The sequence below is a fragment of the Lissotriton helveticus genome, chromosome 4_1, assembly GCF_964261635.1.
Source record: "Lissotriton helveticus chromosome 4_1, aLisHel1.1, whole genome shotgun sequence".
NCBI lineage: Eukaryota > Metazoa > Chordata > Amphibia > Caudata > Salamandridae > Lissotriton > Lissotriton helveticus.
The window spans coordinates 1,503,906,717-1,503,922,821 of NC_136063.1; the positions used below are offsets into that span (position 1 = coordinate 1,503,906,717).

The following is a 16,105-nucleotide window of genomic DNA, read 5'->3' on the forward strand; positions in this document are numbered from 1 at the left end:
TGGCACAATGTGAAATAGTATTGGATTTGGCACCATTTTTATAAAAAGACATGTAGGCGAGTTGTGGCTGAATGTGGAGTGATCGTGGATTGGACATAATTTTTAACATTGGCGCAGAGCAGAGTTATGATTCAATGTGAAATAGTCTTGGAATGGGCACAGTTTGTATACAATGGAAAACAGGAGAGTTCTGACAGAGTGTGCAATAGTCTAGGATGGGGCACAATTTGCATGCATGCCACTGGCCAAAAGCTGAATGGATCCAGGACCGAGGTACTCCTCCTCAGTTCCTGCCTTCTACTTTACTCTTATAAAGGGTCCCAACGCTATCTACTAGGTGATCACCTACAGATCCCCACTAAGTTGGACTAGGACAAAAAGTAGGCACCGGGCACCAAAATAAAAGTCTCCCAAATTAGCGAACCAGATAGCTAAAAAAGTGTCCCACATTCGCAAATCAGGCCAGTTTGGAGCTTGTAGAGACATGCTGTATGGGTATTTTCCAAAGCATAGGAGACTGCATGCATTTGAGTTTGCTACAGGCAACGTTTGCGGTTATTTGATGAAAAAGCGGCGCACCAGACTATAAAACTGTCCCATAAACTGCTAAAAATAAAACCGGAAAACAGATTGATCTGTCAAACAAGCCCACCTGGGATTGTCTGATTGCTCTATTGGCTAGTCCTTACATGGACCTCCAAGGAGAACATGAAGAACATTGCAAGGACTGGGATACATTTCCATTTATGCACTTTGGTTTGGGAGGTCTTGAGGGGGGGGGGTAGCACTGATGCCTGGGGACATCAGTTTGAGTGCAGAGTGCGCCAGGCATAGGGTTCTATGGAAATTCAGGGCCTCATTTATGAGGTTTTGCCATAGGGCAGCGCAGCAGGCCTTCCTGCTGCGCTTCCCTACAGCAAAGAAAAGGACATGAATGCGCCGTATCTATAAGATACTGCGCATTCCTGGCCTTTTTGCCGGCGCACAATGAGCTCCGTGCACCAACGCAGGCACCTTTGCACCATGGTTGTGGGACGATTATTTTTGTACAGGAAGGTAAACATTCATGTACAAAAATAATCACAAGGGGGTTTTTCCTCTTTCTGTGTGTGCTGCAGAATGTAGCACACATTGAACAAGGAAAAACGAGGAGAAATAAAGATATTTCTCCTCGTTGTGCCTCCCTTACACCTCCCCTGGGGAGGCGTAAGCTTTAGGCGCTACCTCAGATTTACGATTTCTCGTAGATTTGGGGCAGTGTCAAAAGGCCATGGATGTTGGAACACCCCCAGCAACACCCATTGCACGCCCCTCTAACGCAGAACACTGCGTTAAAGGGACTGAAATTTATGGCAGCATTAATGAAGCCAAAAAAAGTGGTTTAGTGCTGCCTGATAAATATCACGCAGGCTTCTGCCCCATGGAACGTCACAAAAAGTGACGTTCCGGAGGCGCAAGGGGCCTTATAAATGAGGCCCTCAATGCAGTCGAAGTCACGGATGCTAGTAATTAATCTCCCATGCTTGGGTTTTATAATAGCATGTACGCGCCATTGACTTTTAATGGCAATAAAGTACAGCAGGCGGACAATATATATCATATATAGCAATAAACGCGATACATGTTACTGTACTCTGAAACCCTCGTGCCTGTTCAATTAAACAAGCCTGATTTTCTTTTCTATGGCAGCGCCGCCACATCGGAAACCGGCCAGGACAACCCACTTGCAAATGAAGAGGCCTTCCTGAGAGAACTGCAAGACCTGGCCCAGGGCATTCTGGACATTACCACAAAAGCCACAGCCCTGCAGAACTTATGGGAGAATGACCTGAGCCCCGCTGGTAAGCAGAGCTTTTCAACTACTTTCTAAACATGTGGTTGTTGGTGGTTCGCTTCGTAACGCTGCATTGCCTCATTGTAAGGATATTGTGACACAAGGAAGTTGTTCAAATCCACAACAGTAAACCTTTCTTTTGTTCGCATATGTTTGAATAGCAAAGCAACTGTGCCGCAAGCAGAACTGCACGTTGTGTACATTCACGAGGCAGCAGTGGCTTTGTTCACACCTACACTACACACACGTCGAACCCCCTTTTTGCACACCCACAGAAAAAGGCATTTTTTGAGTGTGTGAACGGTTCACTGCTCTGTTGACAACAAGGGATGGAGAAAAGGAACCATTTTCGGAAACTGTATTGGAAGCACACGTCTTGGAAACAGCGTGAAACCTCAGGGTTACACCATTTTATGCACTTCCGGTTCAAACAAGGTGATTATTCTGAAGGATCCTTCCTGTAAATCTTAATGAGCCACAGAGAGCCGCAATGCAATAGGTACAGGGCGGGCTGGGAGGGATCCTGAGACCCTCCTTGGCCCCTGCACATGGGAGTGCAGACTGCATCACCATGGGGAGGATCGCCATGACTCTCCATGACGACCAGCCCGGTCTGGTTTGCGGTGCGTGGGTTTGTTGCATTCGGAGTTAGGGAGATGGTCGGTGGGGGCCTGGGATTCTTATTGGTGGTTGGTGAAGTCAAGAGCGTGCGGCAGCCCACAGGCTTCCCCTCAAAGGGTGGTAGGATACAGAAAACATGGACAAACCTCCATTCTCCTAGGCTGCTTAGCAAATGGAGATTGTTAAACACACCACAGACCACTCCGTCGATATGCAGGCGTTGCAGACCAGAGCTCAGTTTCTGTGTGTCTCACTGCCATGGATAGGCACATTTTGCCTGCGCTTGCAGACAGATGTAACCCTGTGAAATGGACAATGCCTCAAAGGGGTCAGATGTTGATTTTAGAACTTTGAATTTGCTTCTACCCAGTGCCCATACATGGTCACACAGCTACTTTGTGACTCTGAATAGTGACGGAGCAGGGATCCTTGTATCTCAATCACTTAGTATAATCATCAATTAGGAATTGCCACTGATCGACTGGACCTTTGATTGTCGGCTTGAAGCATAAGAAAGGAGCTAGCATCAGCAATACATTTCAAGTACAGTGAAACCGATGTGGCTCCACAGAAATGGCAGAGAGGATGATGTCCAAACTATGTGGGCTTTATTAGAAGTTTGGTCAAATCACAATCCAAACTGGTCAGGAAAGGTTGCGTAAAAATATCATATAAGCATACATATGAAATGATTATACAATCGAAATTTGTATGAGTAAAAAGGATGCAAAATATAATTACACAGGGGAGGCAAAATACCAAATATAAATGCTGCATAAGGGAGCTTCCCTAATCGAAGTAAAGCATCAAAAGTGGAAAGGGGATTTCTATAAGGAAGGTGGCAGCAAATTCTAAACCAAATTTAAGGTTCAGCGGAGAAATGAAGCTCAACACTCTGTGCAGGATAAATCAGCAGAGTTAAGAAGGGGGTCTACTCTCAACGAATTCAGGACAGAATCTGCTCTAAACTATTCTAAAAGCATCATCAAAAGCAGGGAAGTAACTTTTGGAAGATTCTCCATATCAGTTTCCACCAAGCGGACTAGTCTGGCGACAGTGTTCTCTGGGAGTAGGTAAACTCCTTAGTTTACCAGTTCTTAACAAAGCGATACAATGCTGCACAGTCTTGGATGTAACATCAGTCCGGTCTGTCTGGGATGAGAAGCTCTCTACTACTGTATCAATCTCCATGACTGAAGCCATCTTCCAAGCACGTTTCAGCTACCTATTAGTCTAGTACTGTATACACTAAGACTATTCTAGCTAACGAGGCAAACAATAAGACACCTGCATAACAGACAAAAACAAGAGCCTGGCAAAGCGTTTAATAAAATGAAATTCAAATTATTCAGGCCTGGTTACAAGTCGAGCCAATGTTAAGTCAAAATTACTTCTAAGCAAATAGAGTTAGCAAAATACACTGATTGTATTTAAAGAAGGTATACATTGTTCAATTAAATGTGGATATACTAATTATAATTCAACTAGATAAACTGATGGCTTCTGCTTAAGGTAAATATAGCCATACACTTGGTTAATATAATGCACACTGATTAATAGCGTTAAACACACATTGAGTGTATATGTTGAATATAAAGGAGTGGAACACTAAATTATGCTCCTTCGATAGTGCATAGTTGAATGCTAACATATAAATTACACCTAGATAGCGCTTACTCCACTGTGCTCGTCAGGGCTATCACAGAATATTTGATATTCCTTTTTATCTTGTCTCTCCCCGGCAAGCGCCTATTTAAGTAATATATGGAGTTATAGCCCTGCTTATTCTGAGGATCACACATGCAGAGCTTTGAGGCACACTAATATGAAAACTTGCTAACATTTATAAATATATTGTTGGGCCCTCCTCGTGTTTCATGGTGCTTCTGTTGGGAACAGGAAAAAAGAGTACACTGCCTTGTGCAATACATTGGGGTTTTATTTTACTTACACAGCCCTGTGTTCTCCACTGTCCTGATATGCCACCCTCAGGTGGCACTTCTAGTTATGGGTGTGGTTGGTAATAAGTTAAAAAGAGGAGTGGATGTGTTTTTCATGTACTGCAGGGTCACAACATGTATTCAGCAAATGGTCTATGTGTCCTCCATTCTGACTTTGGGTCCAGAAACCCCCTTTTCACATTTCCTGTAAATCACGCTCACAAGCTGGCTGAGGGCCCAAGCTCACAAACCGATCTAAAGTACCCCTGGCACAGCAGAAAAAATTGTTATAGAGGCTATGTACTGGCTTTTGCCTGTGCACAGGGTGGGAGTGGGTACCCAACGGGACTGGTTACCAAATCCTTCGTTGCAGAGGAGAGATTTATAGGTATGGGAAAATGAAAAAAACAAAGTGACGTTATTGTTAGGTATTGTAATAATATGTTACATTTGAAAAAACCTTAGAAATTCAATGATAAAACCAAAGGTTAGAGGGACATTATAGTCAGGCGAAAATGTCAGGTAAACATACTTTTTTAAGTGAATATAGCCAATGAAATTTAGCAATTATAGCTATCTCAAGTAACTATAACTTGTGCCCTAAAGTAACTATGAATCGTGCCCTCACCATGCACTGCTAAACTCCTTAGATATTAATCATTTACGAGATCTTCTATGACTTCATTGAGAATATCACCTTATCACCTGAAATGACATCATTGATGACAACACTGTGTACGGTGGGTCGCGAATTATAGTTAATTAATTGTACCCTTTTGTCCTGTTAAAATCTGTTAGGTTTGACCTGCTGAAATTTAAGGAAGAGTAAATACTTTATCATACCCGTTATTTACAGGGATGTAATAAACCCCACACACGTTAGAATTCTGAATGCTGGACAAACAATGGCTTGCACAGTTGAAATAAATATCTAGCCCACTCCTAATCAGGCACAAATACTTTTTCTGACATTCTTGAATTGAATGGGAACAGTGAAAGTATGCACAGCAATAATTATTTATTACCTGCTTACCTCTTAAGTCTGATATCTGGCCCTATTGAATTGAATGGACAAGTAAAAGTGTGAACACTGACAGTTTTCTAACTCCATATCTTACCAACTCCCATTATTCTCAATGTCCCAGCCTGTCAGCCAGAGATGTATGAGCATTGAGGAAAGAGGCCTCAATTAACTAAATGTTTCCTAGCGGTTAGACCAACACCTAGTCTTTTTTCATTGAGTCTGGAAACCTGGGGAGTTAAGGCCACTTAACTTGTAAGTTTCATTTGAAAATAACTGATTAAACTTTGGCTTTTGTTCCATTTATTAAATAAATTGTGCTGGAAAATGCACCTTTTACATAAGTTTTTAACATTATTCTTGGAGGAACACTGTGACTCTCAAACTGATCTTGGAAACGTCACCAGAGCAAATTCACAGTTTGCTCCCACCATTTCCACATTTCACCAGCCGCCAGTATGTTTGTATCCATTGGTGTGCAATGATGAATATGTCACTTGCACTCAACTACTTGAACTTGTGTAACAGATTTCGTGATTGTTGCATTGTCTTTCCACTTCTTTCCACACATTGTTATTGCATTTGTTTAATGTTTATAACACGGGTGACAGTTTTAAAATATGATAATAGTAGCAAAATTGAAAATAATCTGTGTTAATATCTGTCTCTTCCAGGGTCATCCAATGGTTCACTTCGCACAACAGTAAGTAGCACACTTTGTATATTTAATAAATCAAGTACATATTACTGTTGTATGGAAGCCATTAATTATACATTGCAAATGTACATTTACAAACAGTTATACATTCTGCATACATATAAGTGCAACAGAAGAATTATAAATGTACGATTTATGTGAATTGTAGCCACGGTGTGCTGCCACTGAACCAATTGCTCTTGCACACCAGATGATAATCATTTAAAGAAAAAAAAGTCTCAGAAGTAGAAACATGGGGTCCTGAAGATATGGAGCTAGGTCGCAACCCTGTTTTCACTTCTTCAGAAGGTTATATTGTCTGGTGTATGGGGTGAGACAGAGTCAGTCTGAAAAGCTTAAAATCGCAAAAGAGAGGAATACTTGTAGAGATTAGCAGCTAGGCTCAAAATGGGAGCAATAAAGTTACATTTGCGCAGTGAATAAGACGAATGGGAAGTGAAGACATATCTCAAGGCACGAAGGGACTAGAGACAGTTTCCACAAGAACACATTTTGGTCCAAACCACTCTCAAAATCTTCTTGAGAATGTGGTATACCTCTAAGTAACACAGAATAAATGATTGAATAGAAATTGAACTGGCAAATAGATGGTTTTCCAGAAGACGAAATGTTGTTGAAAGACTATTTAGGATGCCATGATGAACTTCTTTTTAAAAAAAATCTATTTATTGGTTTCAAACAGGTCATGTACGGTAGACATCCAGACAATATATTGCATAATTTGTACACAAAATCTCAAAGAAACCCAACAACCCGTCCCACCCCCAACCCTCTCCCAGCCATAATCCGTAAGAGAGCCACTTCTGCTCGAAAACATAACTGCACATGGTCTGTATGCCGAAGAACTGAACTATAAAAGAAAGGCAGGCCCCAAATGAAAGTGTCCTAACATCCGCCTGCCAGGTGGAAACCAGTTACATAACACTGCCCCATACAGGGGCAATCCAAGGATGATAGAGAAAAGAACCCATATCTTGATTTGTGACATTCAAAGTACATCAGGGTTGGACAGCAAATAGGACGTAACAGGTGCCCAGAAATCCTTAGGGCGGGAGGACTCAGGCAGCTCCTCCTCGTACACCTTCAATTTATCCTTACAGTAAACTAGGTCCCGGAGCCACTGTTTGATAGTGGGCACCGACCTAGATCCCCAGTGCTGGGCCACTGCTCGTTTTGCAAATAAAGTGGCGATCGCCGCAATGCGTCTACTAGCTGGTTTCACTGTTTTACATATCCCAGCAGGAACAATTCAGGCGTACAACTCACCGTTTCCAACACCATATCTGACAGGATGCGAGTCACAGAAGTCCAATACGCAAACACACCATTGCACACCCAGGCAACATGGTAAAAATCTGCATCTGCATCCCCACACCTCACGTATTTCATAGATTCTCCCAGACCACATTTATAAAGCTGCATGGGAGAATAATAGACCTGATGCAGGTACTTGAAGTGAATATTTCTGAGGTTACAGATGGCTGTGAGCCGGCCTGTAAGTTGGCAGCACACTGTGGTTCTGAAAATCTGGATACATATAATAAGTTCGGGACTCGAGAAATAAAACTTCGTCGAAATATGACGAATTTGGTATCAAAAGACCGAGAATGACGAGTACATCATGTACATGTATTTTCGGCGTGTTCGAGTGACGATTTCACCTCGAAATCGTCATTTACATTCTGAACCCTTGGCTCCCATTTATATGTTGCCCTTTACATAGGCCTTAATCCAGTTGAATTTGATTCCACAAGGACACATACTCCTTAATCGACTTTTCCCTGACCTCAGTACAAGTTAGAACCATTGCCCCAGGCCGAACTCGTTAGGTCAGTTCCCTCCCAGTGGCCGAGCAAGATAGCATCTAGGCTCAACCAGCCATAAAACCATTTCAGCGCGCACACCTGCCATATCTCGCTCACATCTTTCTCCACTCCTTTGCTTCACTTACTTTATGGTGGGGAGGTGCCCGTTTTTATTAGGGGTCCAGTGTTATCTGATGAAATGTTGGTCCTTGCCAAATGATTTGTTGTCGGCAGCATGAAGTGAAATATGGACATGTCATCATGACTCTGCTTTTTCTTTGAACCAGAATATGTTAACTATTTGCTTTACAACAAAGAATGTTTTGCCTAGGGCCTAAAACTGTGTATAAGAAGAGAAGCCTGACTTCATGAAAGTGTGCAGTCTCCTGAGAACATACCCGTATTGTACTTCTAGGACACCTGTTACCTTGTTTGCTGCCAATAAACTAATCTTTGACTTCACCTAGAAGACTCTGAAGTTTCTGTAGGTCTGGATCAGGAGAACCCGAGGTCTCTGGGTGTTGATTCCCTGGCACCGCTAGGTTACCGGTTCTGTGCCGGTTCTTAAAAACCCAGTACCTCAGTTGGCGCCCAACGTTTGGGGCGATTCCAGTGGTACCAGTCAGCCAGAAGATCGTGAGGAGCTTCGTGTGGAAATTCCGGAGGACGGCCAACCACCTCATCGACCCCTGCATGTCGACGTGGTCCGAAGGTCTTTGCTGCGAGGTTCCCCGCTTCCCGACGGCTACAAGGACTGCTGCCCTGGCTATCGCCCTGATTTGGACCCTTGAAGTTTTTGGTAGAGCGAAACACTGAGACGAGTCTTCTGGTGACGTCATCGATATTTTCAGTTAAGTATAAGTGGAGCGTCTCCCAGTCCTTAGTTGGACTTACTTTGTGGTATCTTTGGGATACAAAAGGTTTTGTATTGGTACTTGCAAGCACCATAACCGAAGGACTCGTGTATTCACGAGAAATATCGTAATCGATAATCCTTTGAAGTTTGGAACTAGACTAGAGAGCGAGGATGCCTAGTCTTAGACTTGGGAATTTATTTTGTCTTGGTGGTAATAATAGGGACTCCCGATTGGAGGACTCATGTCCGGTTCCTCCAGTTGGAACTCCGACTTACGAGCTATATGTAAAACATGGGGTAGGCCCCATCACTTACAACGAAGTATGGATTAAATACACTAGGAAAGATGGTGTTTTAAAATGGCCCCAATATGGTAGCTTTGATTCTGAAATCGTAGACAACCTTGAAGTTAAACTCTTCAAAAAGAAAGCCCGGCCGGCGATGTTTGACTCTTTCCGCTTATGGCTCAAAGAAGCCAAACAAAAAGAAATTAAATTAGCTAAGAAAAATAAGAGAGAAGGGGGACTTTCAGTAATGCAAGCTGCTGTGCAGTTTAAAGATAATGAAGAAGAGCAGATGAATGAGCAGTTGCACAGGCAACGTAAAATGGCAATAGATAAGTGTTATCCAGTTTTGCCGTCTCTTCAGCAAGAGGCAGCAAAAGAGCGTGAAAAAGACCCATTAATGTCGCATTTACTAAATTCACCACCCCCCTATGCGCAGAATGGATCACTGAAAGAATATCGACGGACAGAATATCGACCATCAAAAATATCGTTGAGAAAATATCGACAGTCAAAATATCGAGTTTCTATCTACAAACAGGTAAGTACAAAAATATCGAGTTAAAAATATCGTTTACAAAAATATAGTTGTAAAAAAATATCGTATTTACTAAAAACAGTGTTAAATTAAATTAATATTAATAATTAATTACTAAAATATACTTAAAATGACTTAAATTAACTTATAATAATTAAATAATTAATGAAAGTTAAATAAATATTTTTTATTTCATATTTATTAAACATATATATATAGTAATAAAATATAATAAAATAATACCCAAAAACTGAAAACTGACCCTGAACCCCAAAAATACCCCTTTACCCAAAAACTGAAAACTGACCCTGAACCCTAAAAATACCCCTTTACCCAAAAACTGAAAACTGACCCTGAACCCTAAAAATACCCCTTTACCCAAAAACTGAAAACTGACCCTGAACCCTAAAAATACCCCTTTGCCCAAAAACTGAAAACTGACCCTGAACCCTAAAAATACCCCTTTACCCAAAAACCCAAAACTGACCCTGAACCCTAAAAATACCCCTTTACCCAAAAACCCAAAACTGACCCTGAACCCTAAAAATACCCCTTTACCCAAAAACCCAAAACTGACCCTGAACCCTAAAAATACCCCTTTACCCAAAAACCCAAAACTGACCCTGAACCCTAAAAATAAAAACGATATTACTTCACTTACCTTAAAAACGATATTACTTCACTTACCTTAAAAACGATATTTTGGCTGTCGATATTCTGTCCTGTCGATATTTTCTCCAAACGATATTTTGGAGTCGATATTATGTCCAAACGATATTTTGGAGTCGATATTATGTCTGTGTACCGCGCAGAATGCCACAGCACCCCCGCAACCTTTAGTTGCACAAGCTGCACCTCCTGCTCTTCCACAGCACCCACCAGCTGTTCTTCAGCTGGCTCCTACTTCTTCGGTGCAGCCTCCTCCAGGCCCACCGACCACTTCTGTTTCACCTGTGTTTTCTACGATTTTGCCTACTGTACTTTTTACATCTCCTAATGCTCCCTCTACGATTCTGCCTAGTACCACCTCTATTTTCCCTGATACCTCTTCTGCTATCTCTACCCCCGCCTTATCTCACCCCGTTTTTCCATCTGTTTGTCCTTCAGTTTCACCTTCCATTCGGCAGAAAATGGCCAGCACTGTTACCAATCTTCTTTTACCTCTTTTCGGGTCGCCTGCTACGACCCCTAACATAGGAAGAAGATAGTTGCGAAGTCAACTGCCTGATTATCAAGAGAGAGATTCCCTGAATAGTTTAGCTCGGAAATGGGTTATGGACACTGCAAAATATGATGTACAGTCTGTCATGGAAGTCTTCCATCAATGGGAAGCAGCGACACAGAGATATGTTTTCGAACAGATGTGTGTTTTTCTTTGGGAGGATTTAGAAGACAATGATCAAGAATGCATCCCACAAGAAATGTGTCGTGTACGGTTTAAGTTCGGAGAAGGTATGATTGTAGGTCCAGATGTGGAAAAGGCAGTTGAAATGTTATTATCATATCGGAGTAAGGGAAACAGTTCTGGGTCACCATCTGAATGTAATACATCCAGTAGGAAAAAGGCACGACAATACCCTATGAGAGAAGTTCCCCCACAGTGGAGAGAGGGTGACGCGACTGCTGTCCCACCTGTTTTGCCACACTTCCAGCGTGTATGGGTACATGTCCCATGGAAGCGAGCTGAAGTTTTAGCACTCAAACAAACGTTACCAGATCCGCGTAAAAATCCTGCAGGGTACTATAAAGAGTTGTCACAAACTGCTGGGTCATGTATAATGAATTTAGCCGATATCGATATGCTATTTGGGAATGTTGTTCCACAGCCTTTATGGGGTAAAATTCGTCATGTTGATCATGACCAGGAATTAGGTGACACGTGGGCTAATATTACTGCTGCAGATGCCCGCCAAGTTGGTGGTGCCAAGCCTGAGCCTTTGATAGCAGAACTCCCTGGTAAAATAGTAGATTACATGAAAACAATAATGCCTGCAATACGCGTAAATTGGGATAAGTTGTCTGCATGCAAGCAAAAGAAAGAAGAAACCGTTTCAGATTTCTTCACCAGATTTGAAGAAACATTCATTGACCACAGCGGTCAAGATATGACCACAGAAGGTGGTCAGAGATTGTTTGTCGATAAATTCGTGCACAATCTGCTTCCAGAATTGTTTAAAAAATTAAAAGATTCAGAAAGTTCTTGGGCAGTCTCATCTTCCGCCCAGATATTGGCCACTGCGCAATATTACGAAAATAGAGACAAAGATGAGAAAGATAAAGTAGAAAAGAAAACTAGAGAACTCAAAACGAAGGTTTTGCTACAGCAAGCCTATCCGCCACGTGGTGGTGGTAATCAACATAATAATGGCCAGAATCACTACCAAAATACTTTTCAGCAGCCTCAACAGTATCAGAGAAACTCGCAAAGATTCGATTACACTCAACCCCGTGTAGGTCCCAACCAGTGTTTATATTGCAAACAAGAGGGTCATTACAAGTATAATTGTCCTGCCCTGTCACAACGTGCAAATGGAGTTTCTGGTGTAAGAGGTCGTGGCAGTCAGCAAGCACCTAGAGGTAGAGGGCGTGGAAACGCCCCTCAGGACACACGTCCCCTTCCACCACAAAACTCTATGAACAGGTTTGATCAGCAAAATAACGTATCTGACAGGACCGCTCAATACTACGTTGAAGATTATTACACAGAAAATGAGCAGTGGGAGAATGATGATTGCTAGGACAGCCATAGACAAAGAGAGGGAGTTGTTTCAGTTCCAGTAGATCAGAGTGGACCTTACGTTGAGGTGATTACATCAGGTGTGTCAGAACCTTTTCTGTTGGATACTGGTGCTACAAAGAGTTCTATTATGCACTCCAAACTCCCTGGCGCACCTTTGTCTGGCGAAATGAACGTTTCTGTAGGTTTTTCTGGCGCCCCAGTTAGAAATCCGATTTCTGACCCTTTATCTCTTTCTGTTGGTCCTTGTGAATTCGAAGCACCCCTTATTCTGACAACAGTTTGTGGTGAACATTTGCTAGGATTAGATTTGCTAAAACGAATGTATGCGACTTTGTATTGTTCTCCTTCAGGAGTACAACTCACTTTAGGTAAGAAAGTGGTTTCTCCCATGTATTTGTCGAGAGATGCACTTCCAGTGGAATTGTCACTTCTCCCAGATATTCTTTGGGCTACTGGTCCTAATGATGTAGGTCTTTTAGAAATTCCACCATATGTTGTAACATTGAAGTCGAATGTTAAAATGCCACGAATTCCCCAATACAGAATATCTAATGAGGGTGAAAAAGCTTTGCTAGCGATCGTTTACGAATTGATTGAAAAGGATGTGATTGAGGAAACACGAGGCAATGTTTGCAATAGTCCTGTTCTGCCTGTTTTAAAACGAACTGACCCTTCTCAGCCACCTGTGTACAGATTCGTGATTGATCTTCGAGAAGTAAATAAGATAGTCGTGCCACAATTCCCAGTTGTCCCCGACATTACCACATTATTGACTATGATTCCAGCTTCTGCTTCATGGTTTTCAGTGATTGACCTAAAGAATGCTTTCTTCAGCATCCCAATTGCTGAGGAGAGCAGGGACATTTTTTCCTTTAGTTTAGGAGGTCGAAGCTTCCGCTTTAAACGCGCTCCTCAAGGCTACTGTGAAAGCCCCTCAATATACAGTCAAGCTCTGAAAACTCAGCTTGACACGATCGTTTTGCCTAAAGGTGCCACTCTTGTGCAGTATGTGGACGATTTGCTCATTGCTGCAGATAATGAGAAAATTTGTAAAAAGGCCACATTGACATTGTTGCGTCATCTGTGTGATCTGCATCACAAGGTGTCACTTTCCAAGCTTCAATATTGCCGACAAGAAGTGACCTACTTAGGCCACCTCTTATCGAAGGAGGGGAGGAAACTGACCCCAGAAAGAATTCAGGCAATAGCGAAATTGAGTGTGCCAAGAACACAGAGAGAAGTGCGTGCTTTCTTGGGCATTACATCGTACTGTAGACAGTGGATTCCACATTTTTCGTTATGGCCAAATCCTTGGTGGCATTAACGTGTAAAAATACACCCAATCCCATTCCTTGGTCTGAAGAGTGTCAGAAAAGTTTTTTCGAATTACGCACAGCATTATGTTCGGCTCCTGTGTTAGGTACCCCCAACTACAGTAAGCCTTTCACATTGTATGTCCACGAGAAGGAAGGCTGTGCATTGTCTGTGCTGACTCAGTTATTTGGAGATAGACAGCGGCCATGCGCCTATTTTTCGGCCACTTTGGATCCGGTAGCGCGAGCATCGCAGAGTTGTTTAAGGGCCACAGCAGCAGCAGCTGTTTCTATTCGACAGTCTGCTGGTCTAGTAATGAATAATACACTAATCGTGATGGTCCCGCATGCAGTAGACACATTACTAAATAGGACCAAGACACAGCACTTAACTAGTGCTCGACTGTCCAGTTACGCATTGACGCTGCTAGCGAGCCATGTGCACATAAAAAGGTGCAGTACCCTGAATCTAGCCACGTTGTTACCAATTGCAGAAGAATCAGATGCTTTAGAACAGCACGATTGTTTCCTCACAACAGAGGAAGAGACAAAAGGAAGAGTGGATTTATTTGACACTCCTCTTGCTGAATGTGATGGTACATTATGGGTAGATGGTTCATGCTTTAAGCTCCCAAATGGGAATGTGACTGCAGCATATGCTGTCACAACTTTGCACACAGTCGTTGAAACTGCACGAATACCACATGGTTCAGCTCAAGCCACAGAACTAGTAGCACTTACGAGAGCATGTGTGTTGTCTAAAGGAATGAGAGTGACTGTCTACACTGACATACTAATCACAAAGAGAAGGTCCCAGGGGTATGTTTAAAGACCCTACCTGTTGAATCCCCTGAACAGAAATGACACCAACATAAGTCAACAGTGTTGACTTATGTTGGTGTCATGTCTACACTGACAGTCAGTATGCATTTGGAGTGGCTCACAGTTTTGGACGATTGTGGAGAGAACGTGGATTCCTGACTTCGCATGGAGCTAAGATTCAGCATGGTCAGTTGGTGAATGAGCTTCTTGAATCACTGACCTTGCCCCTGCAAATGGCGATTGTGAAATGTAGTGCTCACAAGAAGGTGACTGATGATGTTGGTCGTGGAAATGCATTTGCTGATGAGACCGCTCAGGAAACGGCAAAGAATGTGATGAGCCGAATGTATGTTGCAGGCCCTGGAAGATGGACTGGCGAGGTTGGAATATGTGAGGACACGACAGAAAGTGTGAAGTCCATCCAAGCTGAGGCCACAGAGAAAGAGTTAAGCACGTGGAGAGAGAGTACAGGAAGAATGGATGCAAATGGTTGTTGGGTTGAATTGACAGAGCATCAGAGATGGTTGTTACCCGATGCATATGTACCTGCAGTGGTTACAATGGCTCATGGAATGGCTCATATCAGCGTAAAAGGGATTTGCGAGTTGTTGGCCCCAGTATGGAAGAATTCAGGGATTTCCAAGTGTGCAGAGAATGTTGTCAAGAATTGCATGGTATGTCTGAATCACAATCCTGGTAGGGGAACCCCAACTCCAGCTGGTCATTTTGCACCTCCTACGTATCCGTTCGAGGTTTTGCAGCTAGATTTCATACACATGGAGAGGTGCAACAACTTAAAATACGTGCTCGTGGTTGTTTGTGCCTTCTCAAGATGGGTAGAAGCCTATCCCCTAAAAGACAATACTGCCTTGTCCACAGCAAAGGCCCTTGTAAAAGAGTACTTCCCCAGGTTCGGAATGCCTAGAATGGTCTGGTCTGACAACGGAAGTGAATTTGTGGGTCGTGTGATGAAAAGAGTGTGTGAAGGGCTAGGCATTAGGCAGAAGTTCCACGCTGCAAATCACCCCCAATCAGCTGGATTAGTAGAATGTTACAATGGCATGCTAAAACTTAAATTGGCCAAAATCCAAGCGAGCACAGGTCTTAAATGGCCTGACGCTCTACCCTTAGCACTCCTATCCACCAGAATGACTGTGCATTCGCGAGTGAAACTCAGCCCTTATGAAATAGTCTTTGGCCGGCCAGCCAACCTATGGGGAGTGCCTAGGCCCACGAAATTCAGCGAGCTGCAACACCCTATTTTGCTTGATTACTTGTATGAATTGACGGCTAAATTGCGTGTTTTACATCAACAGGTCCACAACACCTTGCCTCCGGTCTCTGAGACTCCGGGTCACTCCATTGACCCCGGTTCCTGGGTTCTCGTCCGCAACTTTCAAAGAACAAGAAACGACCAGCCCAGGTGGACCGGGCCTCACCTCGTCCTTCTGTCCACGAGGTCAGCCGTCCGGGTGGAGGGGAAGGCCAACTGGGTCCACGGGATCCATTGTAAAAAAGTACCCTTCCCTCTGCCCTATGACCAATGGATCCAGAAGGGTGTCACTGACTCAGAGCTCACAACTGATGACCGTGTAAAAGAAACTAACCCTGAT

At 43.0% G+C, this 16,105-nt stretch overlaps 1 protein-coding gene across 1 annotated transcript in view; it reads left to right on the forward strand.

Annotated features, from left to right (window-relative positions):
- The first annotated feature begins 1,709 nt into the window (after window positions 1–1,709).
- The window catches only part of ABCA13 (ATP binding cassette subfamily A member 13), a 2,470,580-nt gene continuing 2,456,184 nt past the window's right edge, over window positions 1,710–16,105 (forward strand). Inside the window, exons 1-2 of the mRNA XM_078686273.1 lie at window positions 1,710–1,841; window positions 6,091–6,119. The gene's annotated coding sequence lies outside the window, so the exon portion shown is untranslated. The remainder of the gene's footprint in view (window positions 1,842–6,090; window positions 6,120–16,105) is intronic.